Raw genomic sequence first — 10,172 nt, 5'->3', positions numbered from 1 at the left:
GGTTTTAGACTCCCCTACCTTTGGGAAAAGGTATTGACTATCTACCTTGTCTGTGCCCCTCATTATTTTGTAAGCCTCTATAAGATCACCCCTCAGCCTCCTACACTCCAGAGGATTAAGTCACAGTTTATTCAGCCTCTCCTTATAACTCAATCCATCAAATCCCAGTAGCATCCTAGTAAATCTTTTCTGCATTCTTTCTAGTTTAATAATATCCTCTATACAATAGGGTGACCAAAACTGTGCACAGTATTCCAAGTGTGGCCTTATCAATGTCTTGTACAACTTCAACAAGACGTCCTAACTTCCGCATTCAATGTTCTGACCGATGAAACCAAGCATGCCGAATGCCGCCTTCACCACTTTGTCCACCTGTGACTCCACTTTCAAGGAGCTATGAACATGTACCCCTAGATCTCTTTGTTCTGTAACTCTCCCCAACGCCCTACCATTAACTGAGTAAGTCCTGCCCTGGTTCAATCGACCAAAATACATCACCTCGCATTTGCCTAAATTAAACTGGCCCAATTGATCAGTTGGAGACAACTTTCCTCACAGTCCACTATGCCACTAATCTTGGTGTCATCTACAAACTTGCTAACCATGCCTCCTATATTCTCATCCTCTCCTTATAACTCAATCCTCAGTAACTCAATCCTCCTTATAACTCAATCCTCAAGTCCCCAGGACCGGATGGAATGCATCCAAGGGTCCTGAAAGAAATGGCGGAGGTGATAGTGGGTGCCTTGGTGATTATTTTCCAAACGTCGCTGGATTCCAGGGAAGTGCTGGAAGATTGGAAAACGGCTAATGTTACGCCGTTGTTTAAGAAGGGTGCCAGGCAAAAGGCAGGGAATTATAGGCCGGTTAGTTTAATGTCTGTTGTAGGAAAAATGTTAGAATCCGTGATCAAGAAGAAAATAGCGAGGCATCTTGAGGAGAATTGTTTGGTAGAGCAGACGCAGCACAGTTTCGTTAAGAGGAAGTCGTGTCTGACGAATTTATTGGAGTTCTATGAGGATGTGTCTAGGGCAGTGGATAGAGGAGAGCCGGTGGATGTGGTCTTTCTTGATTTCAGAAGGCGTTTGATAAGGTGCCGCATAAGAGGTTATTACAGAAGGTTAGGGGCATGGAGTTGGGGGTAGGGTGTCAGCGTGGATAGAGGATTGGCTGTCAAATAGGAGGCAGAGAGTGGGGGTCAATGGGTGCTATTCGGACTGGTGGTTGGTGACTAGTGGAGTGCCCCAGGGGTCGATGCTGGGGCCTCAGCTATTTACCATTTATATAGATGATCTGGAGGAGGGAACCGAGTGTATGGTGTCGAAATTTGCTGATGACACCAAGATTGGTGGAACAGCAAATTGTGCGGAGGGTGTGGAGAGTCTGCAGAAGGATCTAGATAGGCTGGGCGAATGGGCCAGGAACTGGCAAATGGAGTTTAATGTTGGCAAATGTGAGGTTGTCCACTTTGGTAGGAATAATGGTAGGAAGGACTATTACTTATGTGGCGAAAAACTGCAGCATGTGACGGTGCAGAGGGACCTCGGGGTCCTTGTGCATGAGTCGCAAAACCCCAGCCTGCAGGTGCAGCAGGTGGTCAGGAAGGCGAATGGGATGCTGGCCTTCATAGCGAGGGGGATTGAATATAAAAGTAGGGAGGTCTTGCTGCAGCTGTATAGGGCACTGGTGAGGCCGCAGCTGGAGTACTGTGTGCAGTTTTGGTCGCCGTACTTACGCAAGGATATTTTGGCCTTGGAGGGAGTGCAGAGGAGGTGACTAAGCTGATTCCGGAGTTGAGGGGGTACTATGAGGAGAGGCTGAATAAACTAGGCTTGTACTCGTTAGAGTTTAGAAGAATGAGGGGAGATCTCATTGAGACGTATAAGATGATGAATGGGATGGATAGGATAGAGGTGGAGAGGCTCTTCCCACTCAGAAAGGACAGTAGGACTAGGGTGCACAGCCTCAAGATAAAGGGGGAGCGGTTTAGAATGGAGTTGAGGAGGAACTTCTTCACTCAAAGGGTGGTGTATCTCTGGAATTCTCTGCCAGTTGAAGTGGTGGAGGCTACCTCGCTAAATATTTTTAAGACGCGGGTTGATGGGTTTTTGATAGGCAAGGGAATTAAGGGTTATGGGGAGAGGGTGGGAATGTGGAACTGAGCCACGACAGATCAGCCATGATCTTATTGAATGGCGGGGCAGGCTCGAGGGGCTAGATGGCCTACTCCTGCTCCTATTTCTTATGTTCTTTTTTATTATGTTCTTATCCAAATCATTAATATAAATGACAAATAACATTGTGCCCAGCACTGATTCCTGAGGCACACCATTGGTCACAGACCTCCAGTTTGAAAAGCAACTCTTTACAACTACCCTAGCCAATTTTGTATCCATTTAGAAACCTCACCCTGGATCCTGTGAGATTTAACCTTATGCAACAACCTACCATGTGGCACTTTGTCAAAGGTGTGAAGAGGGAGGGAAATTGGATTGGACAAATTCTACCCAAAAATATTTTGTTCCAATTTTGGAGTTGTTCGAGAAGTCAAAAAGGTTTTTTTTCTGCTCCAAAGTAATTGAAAGCTTACTGTGGGCATGATATGGAGATGCCGATGTTGGACCGGTGTAGGCAGAGTAAGAAGTCTCACAGGTTAAAGTCCAACAGGTTTATTTGGTAGCATAAGCCTTCGGAGCACTGCTCCTTCATTACCTGAGAGACTTCTAATTTTGCCTAACTGTGGACAAAATGGAGAAAATCATCTTTAAAGTGGTAAGAATTCCACTGTCTCCTCAGTGTATCTCTGCTGGTTAGCTTGAGAGATGTTATGTTGCTCAGGGTTCGCTGTCATTTCAGAATGAGTTTGAAGAGGTTGTTTGCTTCAGCTGAATAATTATTTTCACTTAAATTAGTTTGGGATGGCGCTGCATGCTGATAGGGTGGAACCATTCAAGGTGTGTTGTTTGTCTGAGTGTGGACCTTGATTGGAGAGTCTGTGTGAGTTAGTTACTGTATTATTGGTCAGAGGCTGTGTATTTATTGGAACAGTTCTACAAATTGCAGCTCCCATTTCTCTAAGAAGGACAGTGTGAGTTTAGATGATGGGTACCCGTTGTGAAAGGATGGGGGGGGGGGGCACTCGATTGAATGGCATCTCTCTAACACTTTGTGACTCTGTGTGAGTTATGGAGAGTATTGATTGCAGTATATTTTGTAAATTGCAGTATATTTTTTGAATTGAAATGTCTTGATTGGTTAATGTTGGCTTTAAGTGTTAATTTGAGGTAGTGTATTGTTTTGAGTGACTATATCTGATGGACATTTCAGAATTGCTTATGATGTCAACTGCATTTGGAACACTTTATGAACCCGATGCTACAGTCCATAATCATTTTTAGCCGAATTTAATCATTTATATTAATCATTGTGTGTCCCCAGTGAAATGGGACCAGATATATCCGGCAGTGCACTAGAACACTCAAGGAGTGACATTCCGAGATTTGGAATTTAATTTCACTCTTGTTTAGCATCAATGTAAGGACATAGGGACATGCTAATTAGGAGCATCAGTAAGCCACTCAGCCTCTCGAACCTGTTGTGCTATTCAAGATGATCATAGTTAATCTAATTGTAACTACAACCCCACATCCGTGCTGACCTCCTGTAATTTTTCACCCTTTTGTTAAAATATGATAGATCCAGCTAGGTTTTAAACGTGTTTAAATTCTCTGATTCCACTGATTTCTGATGAAGGGAGTCTCAGCATCTAATGGCCTGTGAGGAAAATTCGCTCTCTTTATGTCTGTTTTAAACATTATTGTTATTTTGAACAGTGACCCGACTTTTAGATTATCTGACGAGTGGAAACATTCTATCTGCAACCAGCTTTCAACGCATCTCAGCTTCTTAAATATTTAGATGAAGTTGCTATGGACTCACTGTAGCACCATTGTTACCACTGCTGTCTCACAGCACCAGGGACCAAGGTTCAATTCCCATCTTGGGTCACTGTCTGTATGGAGTTTCCATATTCTCTCCATATCCGTGTGGGTTTTCTTCACATGCTCTGATTTCCTCTATTAGTGAAAAGATGTGCAGGTTAAGTGGATTAGCCATGCTAAATTGTCCTTTAGTGTTGGGGGATTAGATAGGGTAAATGCACGAGTTTATGGCGATAGGGCCTGGATGGGACTGTGGTCGATACAGACTCAATGGACCGAATGGCCTCCTTCTGCCCAGTATGATACTGTTGTAAACTCTAGTGTATACTCTTGTGGGAAATTTACATCTTCAGGGTCAGACTTGGAGGCTAACAAAACAGTTTTATTTCGGACAAAGCTTTGGGAGAATCTGGTACTCTGTAGTACTTGGCAGCCACCTTTTCAACTACACAATTGTAGTTGGGCACCTTTTATACTTTTTAGACAATAGGCAGTACAGACATTAGCCATTAACACATCATTACAAGTTGAGTAGACAGATACAAACATCGACAATTAACACATCATTACAAGCAGACAGGTACTGACAAGGACAGTGAACACATCATTGTACATAGAATGGCAGTTATGTCCTCGGTCAATGACTGGTTTCGATATATATACATTTATGTATTTATGTCCCCATCAGTAGCTGACCTGGTTATCAAACTCATTGTTCTGGGTCTGCTTTTATCTCAAGTTTTAAAGTGGCCCAGGTCTGACCAGTTTCCTGTAACAATTCAGACACTGCGGGTTTTAACTCTGTGTCTGTGCCCAAAGTCAGTGCCTCTTAATGTCTCTTCCCAGAGTCCACTTTGTGTGTCAGGTAACATTTTGTGTCCATCACTTTAATTTCACCATAACAATACAAACCTAACCTCTTTGACAATTCCTAATAAGGCAATCCACTAATTACTTGTTGTAGTCCAGTAAACATGTTTCAAACTATTTGTAACGCATTTACCTCTGTCCTGAAGTAAAGGTTTAAATGAAAATATCTGTGATCTAGAGGTGAGAGAATGCAGCTTTTAAATTTTAAGTTAATTATTCTGATCAGCATTTTTTGGGGTGAGGGATGAGATTTGAGCATTAATTACTTACAATGTTTTATATTCACCACAGGGGTTAAACTTCTAATTGTTGTAGCAACATCGTCCCTGAGGTGATCTCACAGCGTATAAATACAGGGCTTTGGGAATGCATCACATCAGGTTTAAATTACAAGTGGTAATTGTAAATACACGGACAGAACACTTCAGACTAAACATGCATCGACCAATTGATATGCCTGTGAAAATATTCTACACAATCCTTGCTGTTGTTGCGGTTCCGGGTAAGTAAGTATAAACATTGATGTATATATCTTTGTGAACTGTTCTGTGATGATGGGTGACAGGGATCATCTTTAAGTGTCGATTGTTACTGAATGTGTGTTATGTTCAGATGTGTAATTTCTGTCCCTAGAGCTGATGTTATTGTGGGGTATCTCTCAGTTTGAATGGAATATGTTTCATGCATTGGAGTATCTTCCTTCAGTGGCCGTACTTTCCAATGAGTAGCAGGTATTGTCGAGCTTTGGGCCACCAAACAGACTGGGACATGTGATCTGTGTGACCAGGATGGCACCAAGGCACAGTGGGTTAGTGCCTCACAGCGCCAGGGACCCGTGTTCAACTCCAGCCTAGGTTGACTGTCTGTGTGCACTTTGCACATCTTCCCCGTGTCCGCATGGGTTTCCTCCGGGTAATCAGTTTCCTCCCACAGCCCAAAGCTGTGCGGGTTAGGTGGATTGGCCATGCTAAATTGACCCTAGTGTCAGGAGGATTAGGAGGTTATGGGAATAGGGGCAGGGTGAGATTATGGTCAGTACACACCCAATGGGCTGAATGGCCTCCTTCTGTACTGTAGGGATACGACGATTCTATGATTTTATAACCATGTATGGTGCTATGAGATTGCAAGAGAGAAATTGGATTGAATCCAGAAAACCCACTAAAGTACATCACCTGCCCCATCAACACTACACGTGTGGAGATAACTACTAGTGTAAATAGTTTACTGCCCCCGGCTCAGTGAACCACAATTACTATTTGATCTGTATCTCATTCTCTTTCTTGGAGTATCTGTTACTGTGCAATCGAAACAATATCTGCCTCTCGGCAGAGTTGAATACATGGCTCCAGCATCAATCCAAGACTGTGCCTATCAATGTAGAGTTGTGTTGAGTTTGGGGCAGTAAATAAACTGGGATCACTGAGTATACAGAGTGTGGGTCACAAGTCAAATACAATGTCTGACCATGATGCCCATGAATGGTTGGAAGTGTCAATTAATGTAGAATTGTATGTAGGTTGTGTTGTTAAGCTGAATGGAATCTCTGACCTCAGTGAAAAGGTATCACTTAGAGAATTCTTCAATGAATTGCACATTGGTCTCTGACTGGAGTAGAATAACTTACTCAGCAATCAATAATTATTAGCAATACATACAGAGAGGAATAACTAACCACAGTGATCTTATCTTTTTGGGACAGTCAAAAGTAAAGTTTATTCCTTAGTTACATGTAAAGCTTATATTAACACTGCAATGAAATTACTGTGTAATTTCTCTAGTCACCACAATCTGGCGTCTGTCCATTTTAATGCACCTAACCAACATGTCTTTGAGGCTTGGCAGGAATCCAGAGCACCCTTGGGAAACCCATGCAGACACGGGGAGAACGTGCAAACTCCACACAGACAGTGTTCCAAGACGGGAATCAAACCCCCGGCGCTGTGAGGCAGCAAAATCATTGCCCAAACAGGCACCTGAATCTTGGACCCTCAGGCTAAAAGTCTGTTGCTCTTCCAACTGGGATCAAAGTTAGAATGAAATTTTGCTGAGTGTTTGTCACTGAGCAGTGTGGATTATTGAGTTATCTCTCAGCGTAGAGCAGAAAAAAATGAGTTTGTCTTTAATGTGAGCTTTTATACGGTGTGTAATGTGTATTCGTGGGGCTATCTGTCAATACAGAATTCTACTCAGTATGGTTCAGCAACTAGAGCTGAGTATTTCAATGCAGTGATCTGCTTTATAGGGTGGTATTTCACTGAATGTGTTTAATAAGAATGGCAGGCCTGAACATTGTGATCTCCGATACTGGAAGGATTTGTCTGTGTAGAATTTTGCTGAATGTAGTTCACTAACATGTTTTGATTATGTTAGTTGCAGTAACTGCCAGGGGAAAAAAGTGGGTCAGAAATGAAAATAGAACATCTGACCCCAGTGACTTACAGGGTGTACCTGCCACTGTAGCATTGTAATAAGTGTTGGTCACAAGCAATGTGGTCAAGCTAACTCCAATGAACCTCTCCCTCTTTCTCTACAACAATAGTTTCTTGTCCTAAAGTGCTCCAGAAGGTGGAATTTTAGTGATCATTTGCTTTCTCAATCCTGTTGAGTGTTTTATGTACCTCAACCAAATCCTCCCTCATTCTTTTGTACTCCAGTGAGTACATGCCCAAGGTACTCAACCACTCCTCATACAACAGCCCCATCAAACCGGGAATCAATCGAATGAATCTCTTCTGAACCACATGCAGTGTGACTACATCCTTCCTCAAAGAAAGTGACCAAAATTGAATGCAATACTCCAAGTGTGCTATCACCAACGCCTTACAGAATTGTAAAAAACACTTCCCAGCTTTTATACTTTTGCAAAAATGCATATGGGAGACTTGAATTTATCAGCTGTGACACAGAGTACAAAAACAAAAAGATAATGTTGGAACTGGTCACAATGTTGGTTCACAGCTGGTGTACTGAGTGCAGTTATAATCACCACACATCAGAAATATGTGATTGCACTGGTGCGCGTACAGAGGAGATTCACCGGGATGCTGTCTGGAATGGAGCATCTGAGCTACAAGGAGACATTGGATAAGTTTAGATTCTTGTTTCTCGAGCAGCGAAGGCTGAGTGTGAACATGATGTTGTTGTTTAAGATTATGAGGTGTAAGGACAGTGTAAATATGGAGCAGCTATTCCCCTTGTTAGACGGGTTAAACACAAAAGGGTAGGGGAAAGAGATTCAGAAGGGAAATGTAGTTACGGCCGGATTTCTTAGATCATTTAAAAGATACTTGAAACATCATACCATTTAAAGCAATGCGACAAGTGATGGAAAATGGGATTAGTGCAACATTTGTGGTAGATTTTTTGGTGTAGACGCCGTGAGCCTAAGGGCCTTTTCCCTGCTGAATAATTCTATGTGTGTCAGTCTGTGACGACACGATTTCAACATCTTCACTTAAGATGTCAACCGTTAACACAAATCCCTAAATAACCTTTGTGTATGATGAATAATTATTGTGTGTCTATTCATTAGACTGTTCAGAATCACATTGTCCTGGCAATCAACAGCAGGGTCTCAAGTTTTCAATGCCCCTTGATATCTGAGAAGCAAATCCTAAATCCAATAGATGCTGGAAATCTGAAATCAAAACATAAAATTCTAAAAGAAAGCAACTCAGCGGCTCCGAAATCATCTTCAGATGAAAAGTCTAACTGAATCGCAGCACTCAGTCTGTTTCTCTCCGCAGCAAGGTAGAGCTGCTGGACTTGTCCAATATTTCCATTTGTTTTCCCAATATTTTTACTGGTTTGGGTTCATGATAAGAACAAACAGGATGTATTCCAGCAATGAAATCAATCTTGTAAACTTTCCCATAATTTGTTTATTGACTTTTTTGACTCTGAGAGGAGCAAAATCCGGAACTATCACAAGCCAGGCTCTTTTTCATTAATTGTGGAAATCTGTTTGATTATCCTTAATGATATCTCGTATTTTCTCGAGATTTTGATGAAACCCGTTATATTTTGCATTTGTTTCCCTGATGTAACCTTTTAGCGAGATTGCTTAAAGGTTCGTGGTGCTGTAAAATGTCTCCCGTTCAATTTGAAACACTTGGTTTGATAAGAGAGAACGTTGCGAGGAGCGAAAGTGAAGCAAATTGATCTTGAGAAATGCCAGAATATCCAAGGAAGCGGCTATTGGATGGTGATCCCCTTACATGGGCAGTTTCGGACAGTAGTGTCTTATTTCACATGTCCAATCATACCTGGCTACCTGGTGTTGTGAGACTCTTACTGTGACCAGTCATATACTTTGGACTGTGGTAGGGCTGATACACATCTTTCGTTAACATTTTCTCCATATGTACAATAAATATTGGAGTATAAGATTAAATTGTCGTGACATGTGTTTTATAATTATAGTGTTTTTTAGAACATAGAACATAGAACGTTACAGCGCAGAACAGGCCCTTCGGCCCTCGATGTTGCACCGACCAATTAAGAAAAAAGCAATGACCCTCTAACCTAAACCAATCCCTTTCCATCCATAAACCTATCCACGGATCTCTTAAACGCCCCCAAACTTGCCGCATCTACAACTGCAGCAGGCAGGGCATTCCAATCCCTCACCACCCTCTGGGTAAAGAACCTACCTCTGACATCCGTCCTATATCTACCACCCCTTAATTTAAAGCTATGTCCCCTCATGCTAGCTTTCTCCATCTGAGGAAAAAGGCTGTCACTGTCCACCCTATCTAAACCTCTAATCATCTTGTACGTTTCAATAAGGTCTCCTCTTAGCCGCCTTCTTTCTAACGAAAACAACCCCAAATCCCTCAGCCTCTCCTCATAGGACCTCCCCTCCATACCAGGCAACATCCTGGTAAACCTCCTCTGCACCCTCTCCAATGCCTCCACATCTTTCTTATAATGTGGGGACCAGAATTGTACACAATACTCCAAGTGCGGACGCACCAGAGTTTTGTACAGTTGCAACATGACGCTGCGGCTCCTAAATTCAATCCCCCTACCAATAAACACCAAGACACCGTATGCCTTCCTAACAACCTTATCTACTTGATTCCCAACTTTCAGGGATCTATGTACACATACACCTAGATCCCTCTGTTCATCCACACTATTCAGAGTCCTACCGTTAGCCTTATACTCTACACATTTGTTATTCCTGCCAAAGTGAATTACCTCACACTTTTCCGCATTAAACTCCATTTGCCACCTCTCGGCCCAGCTCTGCAACTTGTCCAAGTCTCTCTGTAAACTATGACACCCCTCTTCACTATCTACCACTCCTCCGACTTTGGTGTCATCAGCAAATTTACTAATCCACCCTTCTATACC

Source organism: Carcharhinus amblyrhynchos, chromosome 31, assembly GCF_965287045.1.
Source record: "Carcharhinus amblyrhynchos chromosome 31, sCarAmb.v2.hapA, whole genome shotgun sequence".
Lineage (NCBI taxonomy): Eukaryota > Metazoa > Chordata > Chondrichthyes > Carcharhiniformes > Carcharhinidae > Carcharhinus > Carcharhinus amblyrhynchos.
Note: the sequence above shows the minus strand (reverse complement) of the source record.